This window comes from Coccinella septempunctata, chromosome 1, assembly GCF_907165205.1.
Source record: "Coccinella septempunctata chromosome 1, icCocSept1.1, whole genome shotgun sequence".
Lineage (NCBI taxonomy): Eukaryota > Metazoa > Arthropoda > Insecta > Coleoptera > Coccinellidae > Coccinella > Coccinella septempunctata.
The window spans coordinates 7,044,976-7,067,727 of record NC_058189.1 but is presented as its reverse complement, the minus strand read 5'-3'; the positions used below and the strand labels follow the sequence as shown (position 1 = coordinate 7,067,727).

Here is a 22,752-nt window from a genome sequence, read left to right as displayed (position 1 = left end):
TCACGATGAAAATAAAGTTAAGAAATATTTAAGATGTTACTTCTTGAGATTTTCAAATGATTTGGGGGGTGAGGTTATGTAGTTGACAATGCAGTATATTTGTTTGTTTTTTTTTTACATCTACATCTTTTTATAATATTGAATTTATACTAGTTTAGTTTGATTAATTTTTGTGTACCCCTGTAATAGATTAATTTATTTGTGAACATTTTTCTAAGTATTTGTTTACCTGTGTATGTTCCTCTGTTGAATAAATAAAATAAAAAATTAAACAATAAATATTTCAGTATCTAGATGATGGTTTCATAGTGAAATGTATATTTATTGGTAATGCTTCAGTAGGGAATTTTACGGGAAAAAATTAAAAAAAAAAACATGTTCAGGGTGAGATCATTGAAGGGAAATTATTATGTTGTGATTTTTTTTATGTTTGATATTGGGTTCAATGTTGTTGTGATTGAGGTGAGGCACAATAATTCGTTCCTTTGTTTTGCTTGCTTTTCATTGGTCCTTGTAGAAGTGGTTGGAGAGTCTGCTGATGTAGTTTGATAATGTTTCTATTTCGGCTTCGTGGTGTAGATCCTTTATGCGTATTTATCTATTTCTGTTTGTAATTGGTCTCGACATTTTATCCTGAAGAATTGGTAGTCAGGTAAACTGACCGTTACTCCACCAATACATTTACAATTCAATTCAAATGTGGATTGGATATTCAAATGTAAATGTAAAAAGTTGATGCAGTCATTGTCATTTTTGAAGGGGATTTTGAGATTTTCGTCAAATAAATCCTTTTTTATCAGTTTTTAGTTGTTTTTTCTCAATTTTGAAGATTAGTTGTCGACTTAGTATTCAAGTATGTTAATTTTTATATCAATTTCAGGTCAATAAATGTCAAAAAGTATTAGTATTTATGAAAAAAATTCCGACTATGTTCTGAATCAGCCGATAAAAGGGAGCAATATTTTTTTACCGAACTTCTTGTCTCTTTACACGATCATAATAGATGGAAATTGATTATGTGGAGAGCCACAACTATGATATCTTGCCTTCTGCATTATATACAATGGCTAAATATGCAACATTGATGCAAAGAAAATTTGTCCAAGTTGAACTGGAAATCAGAAATCATTTTATGAATGAGTTTTGTGTGAATGTTTATCAACTTACTAGAAAAAGTCTTACTGGAAAAAGTCCTCTCTGGGTGAAACAGATCGGTTTTTTGTGTAAATCTTTTTATTTTGAGGTTATATATCCAGGATAGCCAGGATAGCAGGGGGGGCCACGGCCCCCCCTGAGATTCTGATAGACACCGTTAGAGAAATTTTTCTTTCAGTAAAACTAATCGTAGATGATATTTTGCCCCCCCTGAGAAAAATTTCTGCGGGCGCCTATGTCCGTTCCTCGATGCAAACAAACAAAAGTGTATTAACTTTTTATTTACAAAAATTGACACCAGGGGGCGTATCGCTTGTTTGAAATTTGCAATAAAGAGATGTTTCTATTTTTATTACCTGCAAAACAATTAGATGATGTATACTTATCTATCTTATCTATTGGGAATTCAATGATAGCGTTAATGGTGCGGGAAACACAAAATTAAACGTTCAATGTTAACGCTACATTCTCTTGATCAAAAGTTGAGAATGCACGATAGATAAGGAAATGTTTCATTTCATCATTGGCGGCTAAAGCAACGGGTTGCGTTGCGCATTCAACGCCTATGTAAAGTTTCTTGCTGTTTATTCAATAAACATACGTTGTAAAAGCAGGATAAGGGCACGTTTCTTGAATAGTCTCATATTCTATGCTAATGTGATGTTTCTTGCTTATTTTTGCTTAGTAGGATTAGTAATAGTATCAATAAGCTTATTGCTTATCACTTTGAGCCAGAAGAGGAATTTTTCAAGAATGTTGGTAGGCAGTAGGCTCTACTCAAGAAAGTGACTGTAGACAATTCAAGTTTCAGATCCCTATCTTCTAAAGTCTGTTTGTAACAGCCGTAATGTATCTGGATAATTCTCTACAGAATTTTAGCAAGAAATCGGCAGAGAATTCACGGTGCCTGAATTCACGAGTAAATTCTCTAGAGAACTATTCGAAATTGCAAAATCTAAATTTTTCCTTATAACTCGAAACGGCATTTACCATTTGTTTTGATTTGTCTTTGAAGACGTACATTTTACATTTCGAAATTAGTTTTTTGATTTTGACATATAAAGTGACACTTTTTAAAACTCATTGAATTTTTTTGAATTAAAATATTTCGCAACTGATGGTGAAACGATACTTATTTCCATAGCATCGAATTAAAAAATAAATATTACCGCCACTAGACGATTCAGAAGAAATCTGTGAGGGAAGCATGTATAGACGTTTTTGGTATTTTTAATTGAAATTCAAATAGTGCCTATTCCTATTTAGTCCTATTCAAAATTAAAATAAATATTCAAGGTGCAGTCTTTGACTCGTACAAATGTTTCAACAGTAGATTCTTGAGGTAAACAAAAAAGACTTTTTTCTATACAATTTTTTCCGATTCGGCCCTGATAAAAATATAAAGCCATTTTAAGTTATTTTAAGTTTTCATAATGAGCTATGCCATCCATGGATAAACAAAATTCCCTTCAGAATAATAAGTTCACCTATGGCACTACACATCTGTGGATCTGTTAAACAGAATTGCATTCAGCCAAAGTTCCCAAGTTTCTGAATATCAAAGATATTTTCTTATTTAAATATCAATATACTCGAAAATCGCGCATTATACATATATACGAGAAAATATGAAAAATACTTGTATTTTACAAAACGTTCAAATATTCATTATATAGCGTCCAACCTACTTTCAAGAGTCGGAATCTTTGAGTTTTTGGTATTTTCATGGTACGTAATGGTCATATTGAGAAAACTGGTAGACGTGGCTGATATCTTGTATTCGAAAAAGATCAATCAAATAAGTGAAAACTATATTCCGAAATTCATTTCATTCGATAAAACCGTTTGTGAGATACAACTAAAAATAACATTTTTTTATGGTTTTTGAACAGCCTGTATATTTTAAACCGAACCGACTAGGAAAAAATACTAAACAAAAAAGTGTTTCTTTTGACTCCAAGAATTTAACCTACTGTTAAAATATTTGTACGAGTCAAAGACTCATCTTGTATATCGCTCTATGCTTTTCCAAACTGGTTGCACAAATAACTACTAGATTCACATCATTCATTCACAGTTAATTCTTATTAGTCAGCACTAATAAAAGCGACTCTAAAATAACCGCATTTTAAGTATCAAACACAAAAACATCGAAAGTTGCATACGTGTGACAGGGAGGAATATATAACCTATACTGAAGGACTGGTTGTAGCCCATCCGAATGACAGGTCAGTGACGGTCAGAAATGCTGACGAGTTTTTTTCTCTAGGCACACAATTACTGCAATATTCATATCATGGAAACGTGCAGCGATTTCACGAAGGAAAAACTCACAAACATATCACGGTCTGTCTGGTTTGATCCGGCAGGTTTTCGACAATTCACGGATTTTATTGGGATTTTCGCAGGCAGACAAACGGTATAAATTTCGGTTGGATAGCCGCAATAAAATGCTTCCCCGATCATACATCAAACAAATTGGAATATTTATACGCAGAAACTGAAAGGAAATTTGAATTCAAACTAGATGAATTCCACAAACAGAATGTGTATGACCAACTTAACGCAGCAATCTTTCTGCAAATATTACGAGAATTGCATTACTAACTTAGTGTGAATCTTTGATTATTTGAGACTTTTTAGCTCGTGAAGGGTATTCGCTCAGTGGAGACTGACATTTTTCGTTGTTTGTCAGGAGTTGAATCATATTTGGATAAAATATTGGTTTTAATGAAAACCTTTATCAAATTTGACATTTTATTATCACCCGGTAATAGTTATTTAATCAACTAGGTTATTAATAAAAGCGATTAATGATTGAGATATTTTAACGTTAATGTTCGAGATTACTATTCGCTCAATTAATAAACGAAATGATTACAAGATTTTTCCGTCGACCAAATTTTGAATTGAATGTGAATTCTTGGTTGCAACAATTTTCTATCGATACCTATACTGCATTCACATTTAATTTAGCAGTCGGTTGGCCATGAAATCATTTTCTCAAGTTTTTGTAACTAGAACGGAGTAAGGTTGGCACTCATGAAATGTCGTTAATGTCATAACGCCGTTGCCACAACTGATATCAATTTTTATTACGAAAATGCCGAAAGTGCTTGAAAAAAGAGACAGGGTTTCAGGAAGTGCTATTTAGAATTCAAGTCCGCTCATTAAAATAGTTATACCCTGATATTCTAAAGTCCACAATACGTCAGGCAGTAGAGAACATATTCAATGTAAGAGAATAGAGAATTTATATAATGTTTCATCTGAATCTAAACGACTTATATTTCAGCTGAATATGTCCACAATCAGAAAGATTGTGAATGAAGAGGATGACAAAGAATTTCCTTCTATTGGGGGACCCAAAAAAGTGGTGGCATTTGAGAATTTTATGTTTGAGTGAATTAATGCGAAAAGTTTACTACAGGATTTTCGATTAATGTCATCGTTGAATGAATTGATTTTTCTATTTTTCATTTGACTTGTCCTATACATTGTAAATGTCTTAAGGTAACAATAAATACCTAATTATTATTATTATTATATCAATGCATTAAGATGAACAGCCACAAATACCAGTGGTCCTGCTAATTGTTTATTCATGTGAAATTTTTGTTCAAAGGTGAAGTCCATCTCGATTGAAACTTCCTTTAATTCCTTTTACTTATATTGATGCAAGATGATTTTTGTTGAAGAATTTAACATTCTTGTAATTATCTGTTGATTCCTTAGGGAGATACCCATTCCCAACCACTGTATCATATGCATTTCATCTTCGGGTTAATATTTTGGAAATCTACAACTGATTTGATAACGTATTCAAACTTTAGCCAAAGAAGATAACGAACATTAACTCTCCTGAAGCTAGTGCATATTATGATATTATACTGATCTCTTGTATTTCCCATACAAATAACTGGATTTGATATGCCATCAATCAGTTTGTATAAACTTCAATTATGTTCGTCACATATTTTCCGAAGAGATTCGACATTGTTATAAAATACGTAATAACAGAAACTTCTACGTAGAGCAGGCAACATAGTGTTGATTTAAAACCCAAAAATGTTTTGACAAGCGTCATAACCCCACATTTTCGTACTATACAGGTTGCGTTCACAAACTTACTCAGAGCAAGCTCTGAGTAAGCTCTGATTACTCGAAGCGTTCACAAACGTACTTTTAGTTCCTCAGAGTAAGCTCTCTGAGCATGACCATACTCATACTCTACTCTCGGAGTAAGTTTATGAACACACCCACAGAGTGAAATGTGTCAAATTGCCATGGCCAACCGACTGCTAAAATAAAAGTGAATGGAGTATAGTCCAATTTGACACGTTATAAATTTTCTATGTTCATATCGGAATGTTGATATTTATGCGACCGATCGAACAATTCGAGAAGTCCATAGAGGACATATTCGAGTTGTGACATTTTGAGTAGATCAAATTGATATCTGTTGAAGAATGTGTGGAGCTGGTGGAAACTGGAGTTGTAGTACATAGATATATTGATTACTCTCTAACCATCATAATTTTTCTGCAACCTCCACAAATCATCTCTTCTCAATTCACCTGCTAGGTACTACGAAAATCAATACGACATACAACTAAAATAATTATTTGGGAAGCTGCTGAATACTTCTATGTTCGATTACCCTCGACAAAAATTTTATTTCGGTGGTATTCATTTATTCAATTCATCAAAAATATCACATTGCACAATGAAGCTCGTCAAGTATTGTATGAAACTCAATGAGTTTATTCTTCGATGGGACTATCCTCATAATATACTTCCTAATTTGATGCAGAACGTTAACAGTATGTGTTTCCAGCACGATAAAACGACTTAAAATGTCCAAATTTTCTCAATCATCTACGGAGGGAATATAATTGATTGTCCTGCTAGCCCCTGACAAGATTCTTAAGATTTTTTTTTATGATTATTTATGGAGAGCAATGTTCGTTCCACAAAAACTTACCTATAACAGAAGACGAGTTTGAGAGCCGCCTAATTTTTGTTTACTTTTGTTCATAATGTCTAATTTTGTAATTTTTTACGTTGATGTTACAAATTGGTTGCTTATTCTGCTAAAGAGTTACCACAATTTTCTTCGCGATAAATATTCTCTTGATTTATATTTCATTTTCGATAATATTATCTAATTCAGATTGCAACAATTCATATTATCAGTGATATTCATCTACAATATGTAATCATTTTTTATTTAATTTCGTACAATTATTATTATATTCGGAAATAATAATTTTCATATAAATAAATGATATTCTCTCAGCTGAACGTTAAAACATTTGCCAAGTTGACAGACACAGAACACTATAATGAAAAAAATTCACTTCAGAATAATGAGCAAATATTCAATTGTGTGGTTTGAGTTTTGAGCACAGATCAATTCAGCCAGATTTTACCAGATTTTTCGAATTTCACCGGTATTTTATATTTTCGAATCAACTTATTCGAAAATGGCGCATTGTACGAGAATCATGTTGGTGAAATATTCATTAGTGAGCATTCAACTTACGTTTAACAGTTGTGTTCTTCGAATGACTGGTATTTTTATGGTATGTAATGGTCATAATGAAGAAATTGGAAGATGTGGGTGGAATGAATTTTATGTTCGGAAAAATTCATCACATTAATGGATGTATATATTCAGAAAATCATTCTATTCGATAAAATCCTTTGTGAGATATTACTGAAAATTACATTTTTTTAAAGATTTTCAACATATTTTTAAACGGCGTTGAAAAAAATGGAAGAAGTCTTCTTTTTCACCTCAGGAATCTTCTGTTTAAATATACTCCATTCACTTTTATTTTAGCTCTTCGATGGCCATGAAATAATTTTCTCAAGTTTTTGTAACTAGAACTGAGTAAGGTTGGCACTTATGGAATGTCGTTAATGTCATAAGGCCGTTGCCACAACTATTATCAATTAATATTAAAAAAATGTGAAAAGTCATTGAAAGAGAGAGAATAGAGGGTTTCAGGAAGTGCTGTTTAGAATTCAGGTCCTCTCATTCAAATAGTAGGTAACTACAATATATCAGACTGTAGCGAACATATTCAATGTAAGTGAATTTATATAATGTTTCATCTGAATCTGATCGACTCATATTTCAGCTGAATATTTCCACATTTAGAAAGATTGTGAATTAAGAGGTTAAAGAAGAATTTCCTTCTATTGGGAGACCGAAAAAAGTGGTGGCATTTGAGAATTTTAAATCAGGGTGAACGAAAGCGAAAAGTTACTACAGGATTTTCGATAATCATCATAATTAAAATTAACAGCCATAACTACGAGCCATTTTGTAGCCTAATTATCCGTCAATTCCTTCGAGAGATGCCCATTCCAAACCACTGCATCATTTGCATTTTTTTGAAATCTTCAACTGATGTAGCTAACGTATTCAACCTTAAGCCAAAGAAGATAACCAACATTTACTCTCCTCACGCTAATGCATAACATATTTATTATGTGTCAATCATTCAATTTTCTTCCATAGCAAAAATAAATATATTTAAAAACTGATCTCTTGTATTTTCCATAAACTAGATTTGGTGTGCCTTCAGTTTTTATAAACGTCAATTATGTCATATATTTTGGACGTAATTACTGAGACTTCTACGTAGAACGGACAACATATCCCTGATATAACACCCAAAAATGTTTTGACAAGCGTAATAACCCCACATTTTCGTACTATACACAGTGGAATGTGTCAAATTTACATGGCCAATCGAGTGCTAAAATAAAAGTGAATAGAGTAAGATACAATTCAAAACGTCATCTGAATGGATAACATAGCCGAACGCCGAAACGCTTTCATTGTAAAAATTTTTTCCAAAAAACTTCAGACATTGAACTTTTCCATTTTCAGGAAAATCGCACAATATTTTTTAATGACACGAACAAGAAACTTGCAAAATTTTAAGTTGAACAGTAAACATTGCATAAAGATTTGGAATTATATCCGATGAAAAATTTCTGATAAAAGAAAATTAAATCAAACGGGAAAAGTTTCTTAAATCCCTGCGAGACGTATCGTGAAACTTCTCTTTTCCTCCGCAAAAGGGGATGCTTCGTTTGGCGCGATAGATGTTACAGCTGAATGAAAATTCATGACCAAACAACGTCCTAGGACCCCTTTAAAATTAATTTCTGTAAAAATTACATCAATCTTCTCCACTAAGCGGAGAAGGCAGGATTTAAACTGAAAGTTCTTATTTTCAGATTCATTGCATTCTCTTAGGCGTTGGGTACTATGGAGGGCCTTGGAAAGCTTCATTCCTTCGTACGAAATGAATCGGGAGAATTATATATAGCATATATTATCTTTCTTAAGTCTTAAGTATCAGATCTAATTTTTTTCGATTCTCGGATAGGTTATATTATTATTATTATTATATTAATGTTCGAGATCATTAATCGCTCAATTAATAAACATTTTGAATTGAATGTGAGTTCTCGATTGCAAAATTTTTTTATCGATACCTAGTCAAATTTGACACCTTATAAATTTTCTATGTTCATATCGCAATGTTGATATTTATACGGCCGATCGAACAATTCGAGAAGTCCATAGAGGGCATATTCGAGTTGTGACATTTTGAGTGGATCACATTGATATCGTTTCCTATAATATCCGTTAAAGAATGTGTGGAGCTGGTGGAAGCTGGAGTTGTAGTACATAGACAAATTGATGACTCTCTTACCATCATAATTTTTCTGCAACCTCCACAATTCATCTCTTCTCGTTTCACCCGCTAGGTACTACGAAAATCAATGCGACATGCAAATAAAATAATTATTTGGGGAGCTGCTGAATACTTCTATGTTCGATTATCCATGACAATAATGCATTAATAGGAAGAAAACCAATAAAAGGGTTCATTAACAGCTAATTTCGTGTACGTTAAACAGTGCTATTATTAAGAGGTCGGCGGAAATAGTTATTTAATCAATTAGGTTATTAATGAAAGCGATTAATGATTAATGATTGAGATAGATTGGGTAATGTTCGAGATCATTAATCGCTCAATTAAAAAACGAGTTGATTATAGGATTTTTCCGTCTACCACATTTTGAATCGAATGTGAATTCTTGATTGCAAAAATTTTCTATTGATACCTATACTCCATTCACTTTTATTTTAGCAGTCGGATGGCCATGGAAATTTGACACATTTCACTCTGTATGGTACGAGAATGTGGGGTTATGAAACTTGTCAAAACATTTGTGGGTTTTAAATCAACGCTATGTTGCCCGTTCTACGTAAAGGTTTTTATTATTATGTATTTTTTCACAATGTCGGATATCTTCGGAAAATATGTAACGAACATAATTGAAGTTTATACAAACTGATTGAAGGCATACCAAATCCAGTTATTTGCATGGAAAATACAAGAGATCAGTATAATATCATAATATGCACTAGCTTGAGGAGAGTTAATGTTATCGTCTTTGGCTAAAGTTTGAATACGTTACATCAGTTGTAGATTTCAAAAATATTTACCGAAGATGAAATGCATATGTTGCAGTGGTTGGCAATGGGTATCTCCCGAAGGAATTCACAGATAATTACAAGAATGTTAAATTCTTCAACAAAAATCATATCTTGCATAAATATAAGTAAAAAGAATTAAAGGCCGTTTCAATCAAGATGAACTTCACCTTTGAACAAAAATATCACATTCGTATAAACTATTAGCAGGACAACTGGCGCGTATTTGTGGCTGTTCATCTAAATGCCTTGATATAATAATAATAATTAGGTATTTATTGGTACCTTAAGACATTTACAATTTATAGGACAAGTCAAATGAAAAATAGAAAAATCAATTTTCGGGAACTTATTCTACGATGACATTCATCGAAAATCCTGTAGTAAACTTTTCGCATTAATTCACTCAAACATAAAATAGTCAAATGCCACCACTTTTTTGGGTCTCTCAATAGAAGGAAATTCTTTGTCATCCTCTTCATTCACAATCTTTTTGATTGTGGAAATATTCAGCTGAAATATAAGTCGTTTAGATTCAGATTAAACATTATATAAATTCTCTTACATTGAATATGTTCGCTAACGTCTGACGTATTGTGGATTTTAGGATTTTTTGATATTAGTTGTGGCAACGGCGTTATGACATTAACGACATTTCATGAGTGCCAACTCTACTCCGTTCTAGTTACAAAAACTTGAGAAAATTATTTCATGGCCAACCGACTGCTAAAATAAATGTGAATGCAGTATAGTCAAATTTAACACCTTATAAATTTTCTATGTTCATATCGGAATGTTGATATTAATGCGGCCGATCGAACAATTCATCATTGAAAATGTGGTCTAAGGATTTGAGAGGAGCGAACCAGCGCACAACAAACCATCAAATCCATAGATTTCACTTAAATCTATGATCAATCTTTCCAAATAAATAGGTTAGTTTTCCTTTTCGTATGCTCTTTTCATAGTCATATAGACATGGACTGTGCCTTCCCTTTCTATCTATGCATGAAATACGGTCAAAAAAAGTGACAGAGAGAAACTGAACATCGGGCATGCAGTTGTCTTTTTCTGGAATTTTGATTGGTCCACACTCACCTCTATGTGAACAAAAAAGGGACAGGTAAATGCCCGACGATCATTTCTCTCTTTCTATAAAAAAGCCAATTTCATGATGACATTGCTCAGTCCATGTCTCTATGCTTATGGATCTGTTGGAGCTACACTATAATATGTGTTTCCTGACCGTAAGAAAAAATATTCGCTTGTATTTAGTTCAGCTATCATCAACCGTTTTCAAGAAAACTGAATTATCTGAATCAACAATTGGGTACGTTGATAATATTTGTTTCAGATTATTTTTCAGCAGTTCACGTTATACGCTAAAAAGACGCTTTAAAACAAAAATTTCAAAGAAATCCTCCAGTTCACGTTTTCAGAGAGATTCCGTAAAACAAATTGAAATTTCGTCCGCTCTTTGTCAATAAGGCCTTTTCTGACTTCTGAGAAACTACTGGAAATAAATTCACCATCAGTAATGTATGATTTCATATAGGAGCATCAGAATTCGGGAGACCTTGTTTATCAATTATTGAAGAAAATATATGAATATATGAAGAAATACGTTTGCGTTCGTTGTCCAAAAGCGTAGTTTTTACTATAGCGGTCTTGCAAGTGGAATGATGTTGCGAATTTTAAATGGTTGAAACGTCGCCATACTTATATTCAATTCCTTTTTCAATTCTTTCGATATTATAGTCACGCTCCGTTGGACAAACGAAAGAAGACTCCATTGTTTGAATGGATTGTCATGAAATTATTGATACAGTACAGATATGGAATGAGCGATTTTTAATTCCGTGACAAGTGAAAATCATTCATTTTTCCGTGACTTCTTATAAATCAAAATAACACACCCTTCTTCAATTTCAACATAATTTTTGATCAATGCCGTGATTCATTAGCGACGCTAGTAATAGAAAACTTCTAGGAATTAATAAAATCTGTTTCTTCGTCGACTAACACTTGTTGGCACATAAAAACGATTTTTATTCAATAATTTCTTTATCAGAAATATTAAAAATATTACTCTCTTGGAATTCTTGAAATGATATCTTTTCGAATATGACATCAGTGGCTTCCTTCCATTGAAATGATTAGATGTCAGATAATTATCGAAATATCTCGAACATTCTCGTTGAACTTGAAGAAAACATATCCCCGTATCCATCTATCACATTCATTTATGTGTATACGGGGTGTCTCACGAAGATTGAGACAGGGAACACGAGAGTAGTAGAGAATTGTACAATATAATTTAGGGGTTATAAATTAAAGTAATTGTTGAAGTTGTTTTCGGTATTATGTTACCCAATGATCTTTTTGATGGCGGTCAAGTGATATCGCATTCAAAATTTTCAATGGGACAACCTGTTCATTTTCGAAATTCTATGTAAGTATATGAGAAAACGATTCCAACAAACTATCACACTTGAGATCTAAAACGATTAATTCAAGAACTGCAGGTACTTCAATATATTTATGTATTTTGTCCCATCAATTTGATAACACAACTATGTCTGAATTCTAAACAGTTTTCGAGAAATTTGACTTTTTATCAATATTTTGACAGTTTGAAGAACTTACATAAAGGACTGTAGGTCCGTCCCTATTATTAGTAATTGATTGAAATTTGTACTGTGTCTAGTCAATAAATGAAGCACTAGAAATTTTCTTTGTGAATAACCATATTATATACAGGGTCCACGAAAACGTAGATCCATTATCAAAACAGAAATTCATCAAAATTTTAATTTTTTTAAATGGCGACCCATATTTTTTTTCTGTTCATTTTTAAAACAACTAAAAGCGAACAAAAAATATTTAAATAATAAACAGAAAAAATATATGGGTCGCCATTTAAAGAAATAAAGATTTTGATGAATTTCTGTTTTGATAATGGATCTACGTTTTCGTATATGATATGGTAATTTACAAAAAAAAAGTTTGCGTTCAATTTATTGACTAGACACAATCCAGATTTGAATCAATTACATACAATAGGGACGAAGCTATAGTCCTTTATGTAAGTACCTCAAACTGTCAAAATATTAATATAAAATCAAATTTCGCGCAAACCGTTGAGAATTCAGACATAACTGTGTTATCAAACTTATATTCAAATTTAACGAGGGATTCAAAAATGTAAGAATATATAGGGTGTGCCATTTGAAATAACGAAGTTGATAGCTATGCAGAAGAAACGAAACACTTTGTATAGTTCTAAATAATTTTAGGAGATGCTCTACTTGAGAAGAGGAAAGTTTTATTTGAAATTCTTTTTTGTAAAGTTAATAGCTAAAATGCGACATATTTATTTGGCGAATAGGGATTATTTATTCGATGAATTACGCTATCTGAAAGTGAAAGGCAGTATTTTTACTTATCCTAGGAATAAGACTTATCTGTCGAATAAATTTAGTTATTCGATGATGAAAGTATCGGGCCTAAAACGAATAGAATGAATGAAAAAAATTGAATATGATGAATTCAGAATGAAAATCCTCTTAAAAGTAGTATCACTCACCCCATCTTCATTTTTCGAAATATAGGGTTTGGGGTTGTAACGCTAAGGGTTAAAACGATACGGTTTTGAATCTGATCGTAGAAGTTATTCCTCTGGAATAAAAATTGACGTGTCGAAGCATTTTCTCGAAAAAAATTTATACCGCCTGTTATCTCGTTTTATTTTCAAAAGCCCACCCTGAATTAACATTTGGCGTAGGAACAATCTTACTTTAATGTACGGCTGTGATTGAAGTTAATTGCGAGTCATTGAGTTCTTATGGCTGCAATGAAAGTTAGTGGTTCTAATGAGAAAACTGTGTAATAAAAGCGTTCGGAATCTGTTCTAATTCTACACTCTAATAATATTCAGATTGTCTGTACCCATTCTGGAAGCTCATTCAAGGTCCTTGAAGCGAACGCAAATTTATTGTTTCTATTAATAAGATTTCTCATCAAACTCGTTTTTTCATTCTGGATTCATACCAAATTGATTTAACCTGATGAAAAAAAATTGTTAGCATACTTCCTACAGCTATTACAGTGTGAGCGAATATACTCTACACAGGTTGCAGGTACAATAAAATGATATCATTCATATTGTAAGATTTAACCTGCGCATTCGCCATTTCGCAACTTAGGGGAGAGTTCCTTTGAACTGGACAGCCCATGAACCGGACGCTACAGTTTTCTTCTACACTCGATAGCAATTTAGCATCCCTTACGTAAATCCCATTTTCGCAACATCGATCGAGATCTCTTGTAAAATGGCTGACCCTGTGGCTCGCGCCTTGTTGCGAAAATGGGATTTACGTAAAGGATGTCGAATCACCATCGAGTGTTTTAAAAAACTGTAGCGTCCGGTTCATGGGCCGTCCAATTCAAAGGAACTCTCCCCTACATATTTGTTCATTTTTTCGTGATATTTCTGCAAGGAAAAGAAAGGTTTCTTCGAATATATTTTGTTGTTTAAGCCGGTTCTATTAAAAAAAAATGTGGTAGGCTACATGAACTCTATACTTTGAATGGAAATTTTCAAAGTTGTCAAGGAAAAACAAATTTGAAATAAGGGAAAAACGCCATCTTGATCAGCTTCCGGAAACCATAGAAAAAACTGAAATTCGATGAATAATTTCGTATTCCTTGAATTGTTGATAGATTGTAAAAAATCTCAGAAAACAATTCATTAGATTCAATTTTCAAAATGTCGAAATTATTTGGCGGAACCCAAAATTTATGACACGTTCTGATCTTTATTTCAAGTTTTTTCTTGAATAACTCTGAAAGATTATATTTTATTTAGGCAACCACCCTTCTTTTTTACGTAGAACCGGCTCAAACAATAAAAAGTAGGTTGTTATTTGAAAATCTTGAGTTTGAATTAATTCGATTCGTCCAACTTGTTGATTTCTTCATGGACACCCTGTACATTTCTGGTCCAAACAGCAAACAGCCTCATAGTGCTACAGAATCGTGAAATTGAAAATGGTAAAAAAAATTTTTGAAAAGTTTTCCATGGCAGAAATATCAAGAAAAGTGTGGCCACCCCTTTTCACCATTTTTTTCATGAAAATTCCAATGATTCGTAAGCCATGAAGTTTTTATCCAAAGTATGACACACTTTTGAAATTGCCATTCAATCAGCTATCCAAAGATGCAAAAATATACTGGTTGTGCCACTTTAAAAGAGGAAGTGGTAGGTGAGCCTTTTTTCAACAGAAGGTAGAACTTACACAACTTTCAAAATAACAGAGATGAAGAATAAAATAAAAATGATTACTGAAATATGTCCTATAATACGACCCTAGATTATAAATTTGTATTCCTACTAGCGTTTTAAAAGTATTACTTTCCACACGCATTGACGTTTGGAAAGTAGGTACTACTTTTCAAAAATCGTGTCGAAAAAAGCGCTTTTTTTTACTTTCCCCAGCAAAAGAAAAATTTATCTCCCTTCCTGTACCTTCAATCGTTTTTGTATGCCTCATGAAAGTTGTAGATAATAAAATTCTATACAACTTTTGTCTGAAGCAATTTTTCATACGCTTAACAGTTTCCGAGCTAGAGGGTGATAAGTTCAAGGAGCTTAGCAACACATGGGAAAGGTCAAGGTCTAAGGTATACTCCATTCACTTTTATTTTAGCACTCGGTTCGCCATGGAACTTTGACACATTTCAATCTGTATAGTACGAAAATGTGGGGTTATGAAGCTTGTCAAAACATTTTTGGGTTTTGAATCAACGCTATGTTGCCCGTTCTACGTGAAAGTTTGTGTTATTAGTTATTTTATCACAACGTCGTATCTCTTCGGAAAATATGAACGAACATAATTGACGTTTATGCAAACTGATTGAAAGCATACCAAATCTAGTTATTTGCATTGAAAATACAAGAGATCAGTTTTTAAATATACAAATTTATTTCTGCTATTGAATTATTGACTCATACTTAATATGCAGCAACTGATAAATATTTAACTGACAGATTTATTATGATGTTAGCATATCTGCTGAATACATATCGAACACTTTAACAGTAAGTGGTGAAACAGCCCCTAAATCACATTAAATTCAGAATGCTTTCATTGTGTTTCAGATAATATTAATTTCAATTCAGAAAGAAGCTCTGGATAATATCCATTTTCCATTATCAATAACTAGATATATATGAAATACTTATCGTTAATTTATCAACAATTGATGGTTTCTGAAATAAATATAGGTCCTTTCGTTTGCATAAAAAGTGTATCACTTTTCTACACTCGATTTGATTTACACCAGTGTAGATGAAGTGTAGTTTATCCACACATAGTCAAAAGGAGATGTAGATAAACTACACCTCCAATACACTGGTGTAAATTCAATCAGCAAACGAATACTAAAATCGAGTGTAGGAAAGTGCTACACTTTTTATGCAAAAGGAAGGACCTTATGACTCAAACGAATTTCAAATGATCATTGCCCAAATTGAATTGACTAATCTGAATTTCACTACTTCACTAAAGTCTCGTCTCGTCTCGCCGATAACATATGAATTCTCGTCTCGTGGTCTTTAGTATCGTCTAGTCTCGAGCCTCCTGCAAGAGTCTCGTGGTTCGTAAAGTTTTGTCAAAGGGGAATATTTAAATCTATACTCCATTCACTTTTATTTAGGCAGTCGGTTGGCCATGGTAATTTGACACATTTCACTCTGTATAGTACTAAAATGTGGGGTTATGACGCTTGTCAAAACATTTTTGGGTTTTAAATCAACGCTATGTTGCCCATTCTACGTAAAAGTTTCTGTAATTACGTATTTTATCATAATGGTGAATCTCTTCGGAAAATATGTGACGAACATAATTGAAGTTTATACAAACTGATTGAAGGCATACCAAATTCAGTTATTTGCATAGAAAATACAAGAGATTAGTGAAATATCATAATATGCACTTGCTTGAGGAGAGTTAATGTTCGTTATCTTCTTTGGCTGAAGTTTGAATACGTTACATCAGTTGTAGATTTCAAAAATATCAACCCGAAGATGAAATGCATATGATGCAGTGGTTGGGAATGGGTATCTGTAGAAGGAATCAACAGATAATTACAAGAATGTTAAATTCTTCAACAAAAATTATCTTGCATCAATATGAGTAAAAGGAATTGAAGGAAGTTTCGAGTCAAGATGAACTTCACCTTTGAACAAAAATTTCACATGAATAAACAATTACATCAAAATCTTATTCTTCGTGTTCGAAACAACAATTTTCCACACTGTTTTCACCCCAAATCGCTCTATACAAAATTTTTTTCAAGCGGACCATTGTCCAGCCATATGACGGAGTGACATTCCACAACGCCGTACTTGAAATTTAATGAAATTTTGTCGAAATTCTAGGGCTTGTAGCCATTTTGAATATTTAATACACACAATTTTGGTAAAATGACTTATTTTGATGACTTTGAAAGCACCCTGTTTATCTCATTCAAGGACCAAACATTGCCAATGAGAACGTGTGATTATAAAGACAGCATTAGCATTCGCATCATGTGCAGGATTCTTAAGCTCGAGCACTCCATATTTCTTCATATTCCAGTAAGCTCTTCATGACTAAGCTATTGCTTCATAAAAATGGAGTTATGAACGAAACCCTTTCCGTATACGGAGGCGTTTCCATAGCCAACACAAATAAATGCTCATAACTCTTGCTGAATTACCGACTGAAATTCACTTTGCACTAGAAAAAAAACAAAACGGCATCGGGTTTCGCTTTGGCAAACTTCCGAATTGGGAATAAAAACACCAACAATTAAAATAATATACGGCGTCGTTAAACTCAAACCAGCAGTCCAATATTTCCGTGCACACTGTGTTGAGGCAGGGCTCGGGCGAGAGGATGGTGATAAAAAAGGCATTTATTGCAGCATGATGATTACAAATCTATCGTTATGAGGGAGTGCATCTGAAGTTCAGCCTCTAGACTACTCTAGAGGCTGAACACTACACTACGTCTCCGAACTTCAGATGCACTCCCTCATAACGATATAAGATCGAGAATATTTCAGCTGACGTTAATATAGTTAGCTCGAATAAATGGCGCTCCACAATTTGGAATTTTACATTTTCCGAATATTGCCGCCGATATACATATAAATTCTAGAATTCAGAATTAAACTATGAAATATATTGAGGATTTTAAAACTTTCGTCGAAAAAGCTACCGGTAATTTTCATTATCAAATGTGTCTGATATACAGGGTGAATCGTTGTCTAGTACAAATATTTTAACGGTAGATTCCTGAGGTGAAAAACCCTAGGGGCGAAAATTCGTGGAGCGAACACTGATGATCCAAGATTGTATAAATTACATACAGGGTGAAAATTTGAAAACTTGCCAATGCAGCTATGTCACGACAAGGATGATTTTAGAGAAAATGCCAAAGCTGTTCAATTTATATTCGTAAGAGGACATATTTTGAGCAGAATTGTTAGCCGAAATCTCCTCAACCCTAGATGTAGGAGCTATCGCCCCTAAATTCTCAATAGCGAATAGGGGGTAAGCTATACCTCAATTGAAAGATAACTTGACCCTCTACATGAATACTATGGTTTGCAAATTTTTGTTGAATTTGAAAACTTGTCAGGCCAGTTATGTCTCGACAAGTATGTTTTCAAAGAAAAAGCCTATATTGGCACCTCCTGTAACTACTTCAAGGAATCAATGAAAATTTGCAAACCATATTCATGTAGAGGGACAAGTGATCTTTCAAATGAGGTAAATCTCACCCTATCAATAATTTAGGGGTGATAGCTCCTACACCTAGGGTTGAGGAGATTTCGGCTTACACTGTTCAAAATTTCTCCCTCTCCGAATAAAAATTAACCTGTTCCGGAATTTTCTCTGAAAACATCATTGTCGCGACATAATTGGCCTGGCAATTTTTAAAATGTCACCCTGTATACAATCATGGCAGAAGCGTCTATAAAACAAAACAGAAACTCTAAGAAGTGATACTGGACGTCTCTTGAACAGAAATCACGAAAGAAAGGTTGTGAAAGCTGCCGAAGAGATCACGGATATGAACAGGACACACACAAAACCAGAAACGGAGAATGCTACAGCTCACCACTGCAATTTTGGTCGGAAAAGAGACAACAATTTATTTGAAAAGTTGGAAGAGACTTTCTACCGGTCACTCACATCTCCTTAAGGAGAAAATGGAAAGTTACCAACAAAGGAATCCGTGGAACAATTCTGGACAGATCAATTATCTACGAAACCTCAGTTCAATGGAGATACCAGATGGATTGAAGATGAAAAATCTGAAGCTCTGAAGTATGAACCGATGAAGCATGACATAATCACAATTGGAGCTGTCAGAGGATCATGCATGACAAATTGACCTTCGCAATAAATGATGTCATTGAAAATCCTGAAAGAATGCCAGTATTCCTAACACATGGAACAACATAGGTACCTGTTACCTAAAGACCAAGGGAATACATAAGACCCAACCAAGTACCGACCAATCACATGGCTTCCAACGATGTATAAATTAAGCACATCGTGCATTTCAAACCGAATTCATAACCATTGAAAGGAATAACATCATCGTCATGCAACAGAAAGGATGCACCCAAGACAGCCAAGGATGCAAAGAACAACTAATAGAATTAGTTATCTGCAATCAAGCGTTCTCCAAGCGAAAGAATCTTTACGCTGCTTACATAGACTACAAAAAAACATTCGATTCTATACCCCACGAATGGCTCTTGACGATCTTGAGGATTTACAAGGTGAATCCCAATATTGTTAAGTTCCTGACAAACGCCATGACAACCTGGCGTACTAGTCTTCAAATGAAAGCAGCTGTTGGCCCCATTACAACAGGACCTATTCCAATAAGACGCGGAATTTTCCAGGGAGACTCGCTGAGCCCTTTGTAGTTCTGCATGGCCCTGAATCCCTCGTCTCATAGATTGAATTGTACGGATTATGGATTTGTCATTAAGAGCGGCAGTAGAACTGTTATAAAACTGGATCATATCCTTTACGTGGACTATTTGCAACTCCTCGCATCTACTAAAAAATAAATGCGACATATGCTGAAAATGGTAGAAGGATTCCCGGAAGATATCAAAATGAATTTTGGACTGGAAAAATGTCTACTTCTGAACATAACGGGAAGCAAAATAAAGGATAGTACATTCAAACTCAAAGAAGGTGCAGAAATTGATGCATTAAAGGAAGGAGACACCTTCAAGTATCTAATGAGTGCCATATAGGCATGAAACAGGCAAGAAAAATCAATCAGAGCAAGATGAAAAAAGAAAACGGAAGGTTGAGAAGCATCATGAGAAGAGGTCTTAACAGAACCTGATCAAAGTGATTAATACCTACGCTTCCTCTGCACTGAGCTGCTCATTCGGTATCATCTCTTGGACCACCACCGATTTAGCTGCCCCACAGAGAAAAATAAGGACGATGCTGACAAAACACAATAAACGTCACCCCAAAAACTCAATAGAACGGACAGAGCTGCCACGACACCTTGGGGGTAGAGGAATTGTTGTCCAACCGTATATCCTAGGAAATTGGAGGACTTCGAAAATATTTCCTGAACAAAGCTGCTTCGTCAGAACTCCATCGAGTAGTTCGTGTTGCTGATAGTTCTTAGTTCTACTCCGTTAAAGCTACAAAAGGACAACTTGGAAATCGTCAAACATTCTGCAGGAAGCAAAATGCAGAAACTGATAGGCAAACCTTTGCATGGAAGGCACCAGAACGAGGTGAACCATAATTACGTCGACATATCTGCGTCGAACTACTGGTTGACTTCCGGAAGGTTTTCCGAGACAGAGGAGTTCATCCTCGCCATCCAAGATCAGGTGATTCCAACAAGGAACTACCTACATGAAATATATCGCCAAGGATGCCTCAGTGGCGGACGATAGCTGCCGTTGAGGCTGTGCGACACAAGGAACTATCCAGCACATCACCGGGGGACGTCAGAAGTTCGCGAGCTCAGAATACAAGAATAGACATGATGCTGTTTGCAAGATTCTTCACCAAGAATTGGCAATAAAATACCAACCTAAGGTCAAAAAAGCTTTCCTATTACAATTACCATCCGGATGCTGTGTTGGAAAATGATCATCACAAGCTCTACTGGGATTGCACGGTTCTCACAGACCGGAAAATAACTCACAATAGACTTTACCTCATACTGCTGAATAAGAACGAGAACAGTGCATTTTTCATTGACGTGGCGATTCCAAATAATAACAATATTTTAGATAGGTACACTGAACAAATTTCAAAATACAGAGATCTCGAGGAAAAAACCAGGAGACAGTGGAAGCTGAAAGATATCAAGACCATCCCTATTGTCATTTCATCTACAGGCCTGATATCGAAGAAACTACCAGAGGACTTGAGGAAACTTCAGTTGGAAGAAAATATTTATTGAGTCATGCAGAAAGCGGTAAAGCTGGTAACGGCGAGAACTGTACGCAAGTACATGGGGAATGCACCGTCTTCTCCGACAGGAAGTGCTGGTCCAACCGTCAGTAAATAGCCGAGGATCGACCCGAACCCGACCACCACCACGACCCCAAAAACCTGGAAAGGGCTCCAACAGAGCCCTTTTGATATCTGGGATAAGTGAGTGTTTCTCTGGAGAGGAATGTGAAAGCTGCAAGGCATTCATTCGGGGTAAATGAGCGCAGAGGGTAAGTGTGCGCAGTGCGTATATCTCTACTATGCAATATATGAAAGAGGGGTTCATTTAGGTGAAGCAAGGGCGCAGAATCGCCAAATTAGTTTTTCATAGTAGTACGCCGTGCGATGTTTCGTTAACTTTTTATTTGCAATCAATCAAATTCACTAGTTTTCTTTTCAATCTTTAGCATCTCTGCAAATTCTGCCAGGTCCAAGTTGCGAGTCCGATAGTTTTGAACAATATTTCATTCGATCATGTGCATATTAATCTAAATATATATTAAAAAATTTTGGGTTCTCTGGGCTACTCAACTCTATAAGAAGGTCAATTAAAATTTTGGCTTACTGGGGAAAGTGTGCGCATAGATTCATTATATAGGCATTAGTTCAGTGAGGAATAAATTATGACATTGTTGATTTTCTTGATTAAGACTCGATCAATATTGTCCTATTTGTTCAGAAAAATACGAAGAGCCACCAACAGGGGAATGTATCAATTGTTGTGTTCACCAGGAATGGTGGCACGAACAATAATGCACTGCTTGAAAAAGGCGCTTCTGTATTGACAATAAACAGCATTTCTCTAATATTGTAACATTTTAATGACATTATTTTGTAATTTGTTTTGATTGTGTGGTTCACTAAGCACTGCGTTCACTTACCCCGTGAGGGTGCGCATACTTACCCGCAATACGGGGCATATGAACGCATTCCGAGTTTCACTAGTCAATTTTTTTTTGCGGAAAAAAAATGTTTTTGTTTCTTTGCTTTTTGATGTTTATTTATAGATTAGGAAATGCTCTATCTTATGAATATGTTTTAATTTTCCTAGCTTCAACATTTGAAACAGGATATGACTTGAAAGGCAGAAGTGCGCACAGTTGCCCCGAATGACTCTAATTAATTTTTTTAATAGAAACAAACAGTAGACAATTGTTTTATTAATTTCAACACAACATCTTTTGCCTTTTCAATTTTATCAACGAAACCGTTACAAAAGTTTCCATTTATGATACCTTATATCTCGGGGAGGACGTATATTTCACCCCATATTTCTTTAGGACATATTTATATTTCCGGATGAGCTATCACCTCCTGCATTTCTGCCATATCTTCAGTTAAGAGTCAGTATTGATCGACGAGTGTTCCTATTGAAAAGCCCTTAAATAGTCTTCACTACCATCAGAGAACTCATGATTTCGAATATTTTCAGATTCAAAAGGCTCTTCCTCTATTCGATAACGTATATCGATGTTTGTGAATGTTTTGGTACGCTTATTTGGATTAACCAGAAATTATGCAGATG

At 34.4% G+C, this 22,752-nt stretch overlaps 1 protein-coding gene across 1 annotated transcript in view; it reads left to right on the top strand.

Annotated features, from left to right (window-relative positions):
* LOC123322553 (beta-1-syntrophin) overlaps nucleotides 1-22,752 on the top strand; it is a 274,185-nt gene that overhangs the window by 124,647 nt on the left and 126,786 nt on the right. The gene's annotated exons all lie outside the window — the stretch shown is intronic.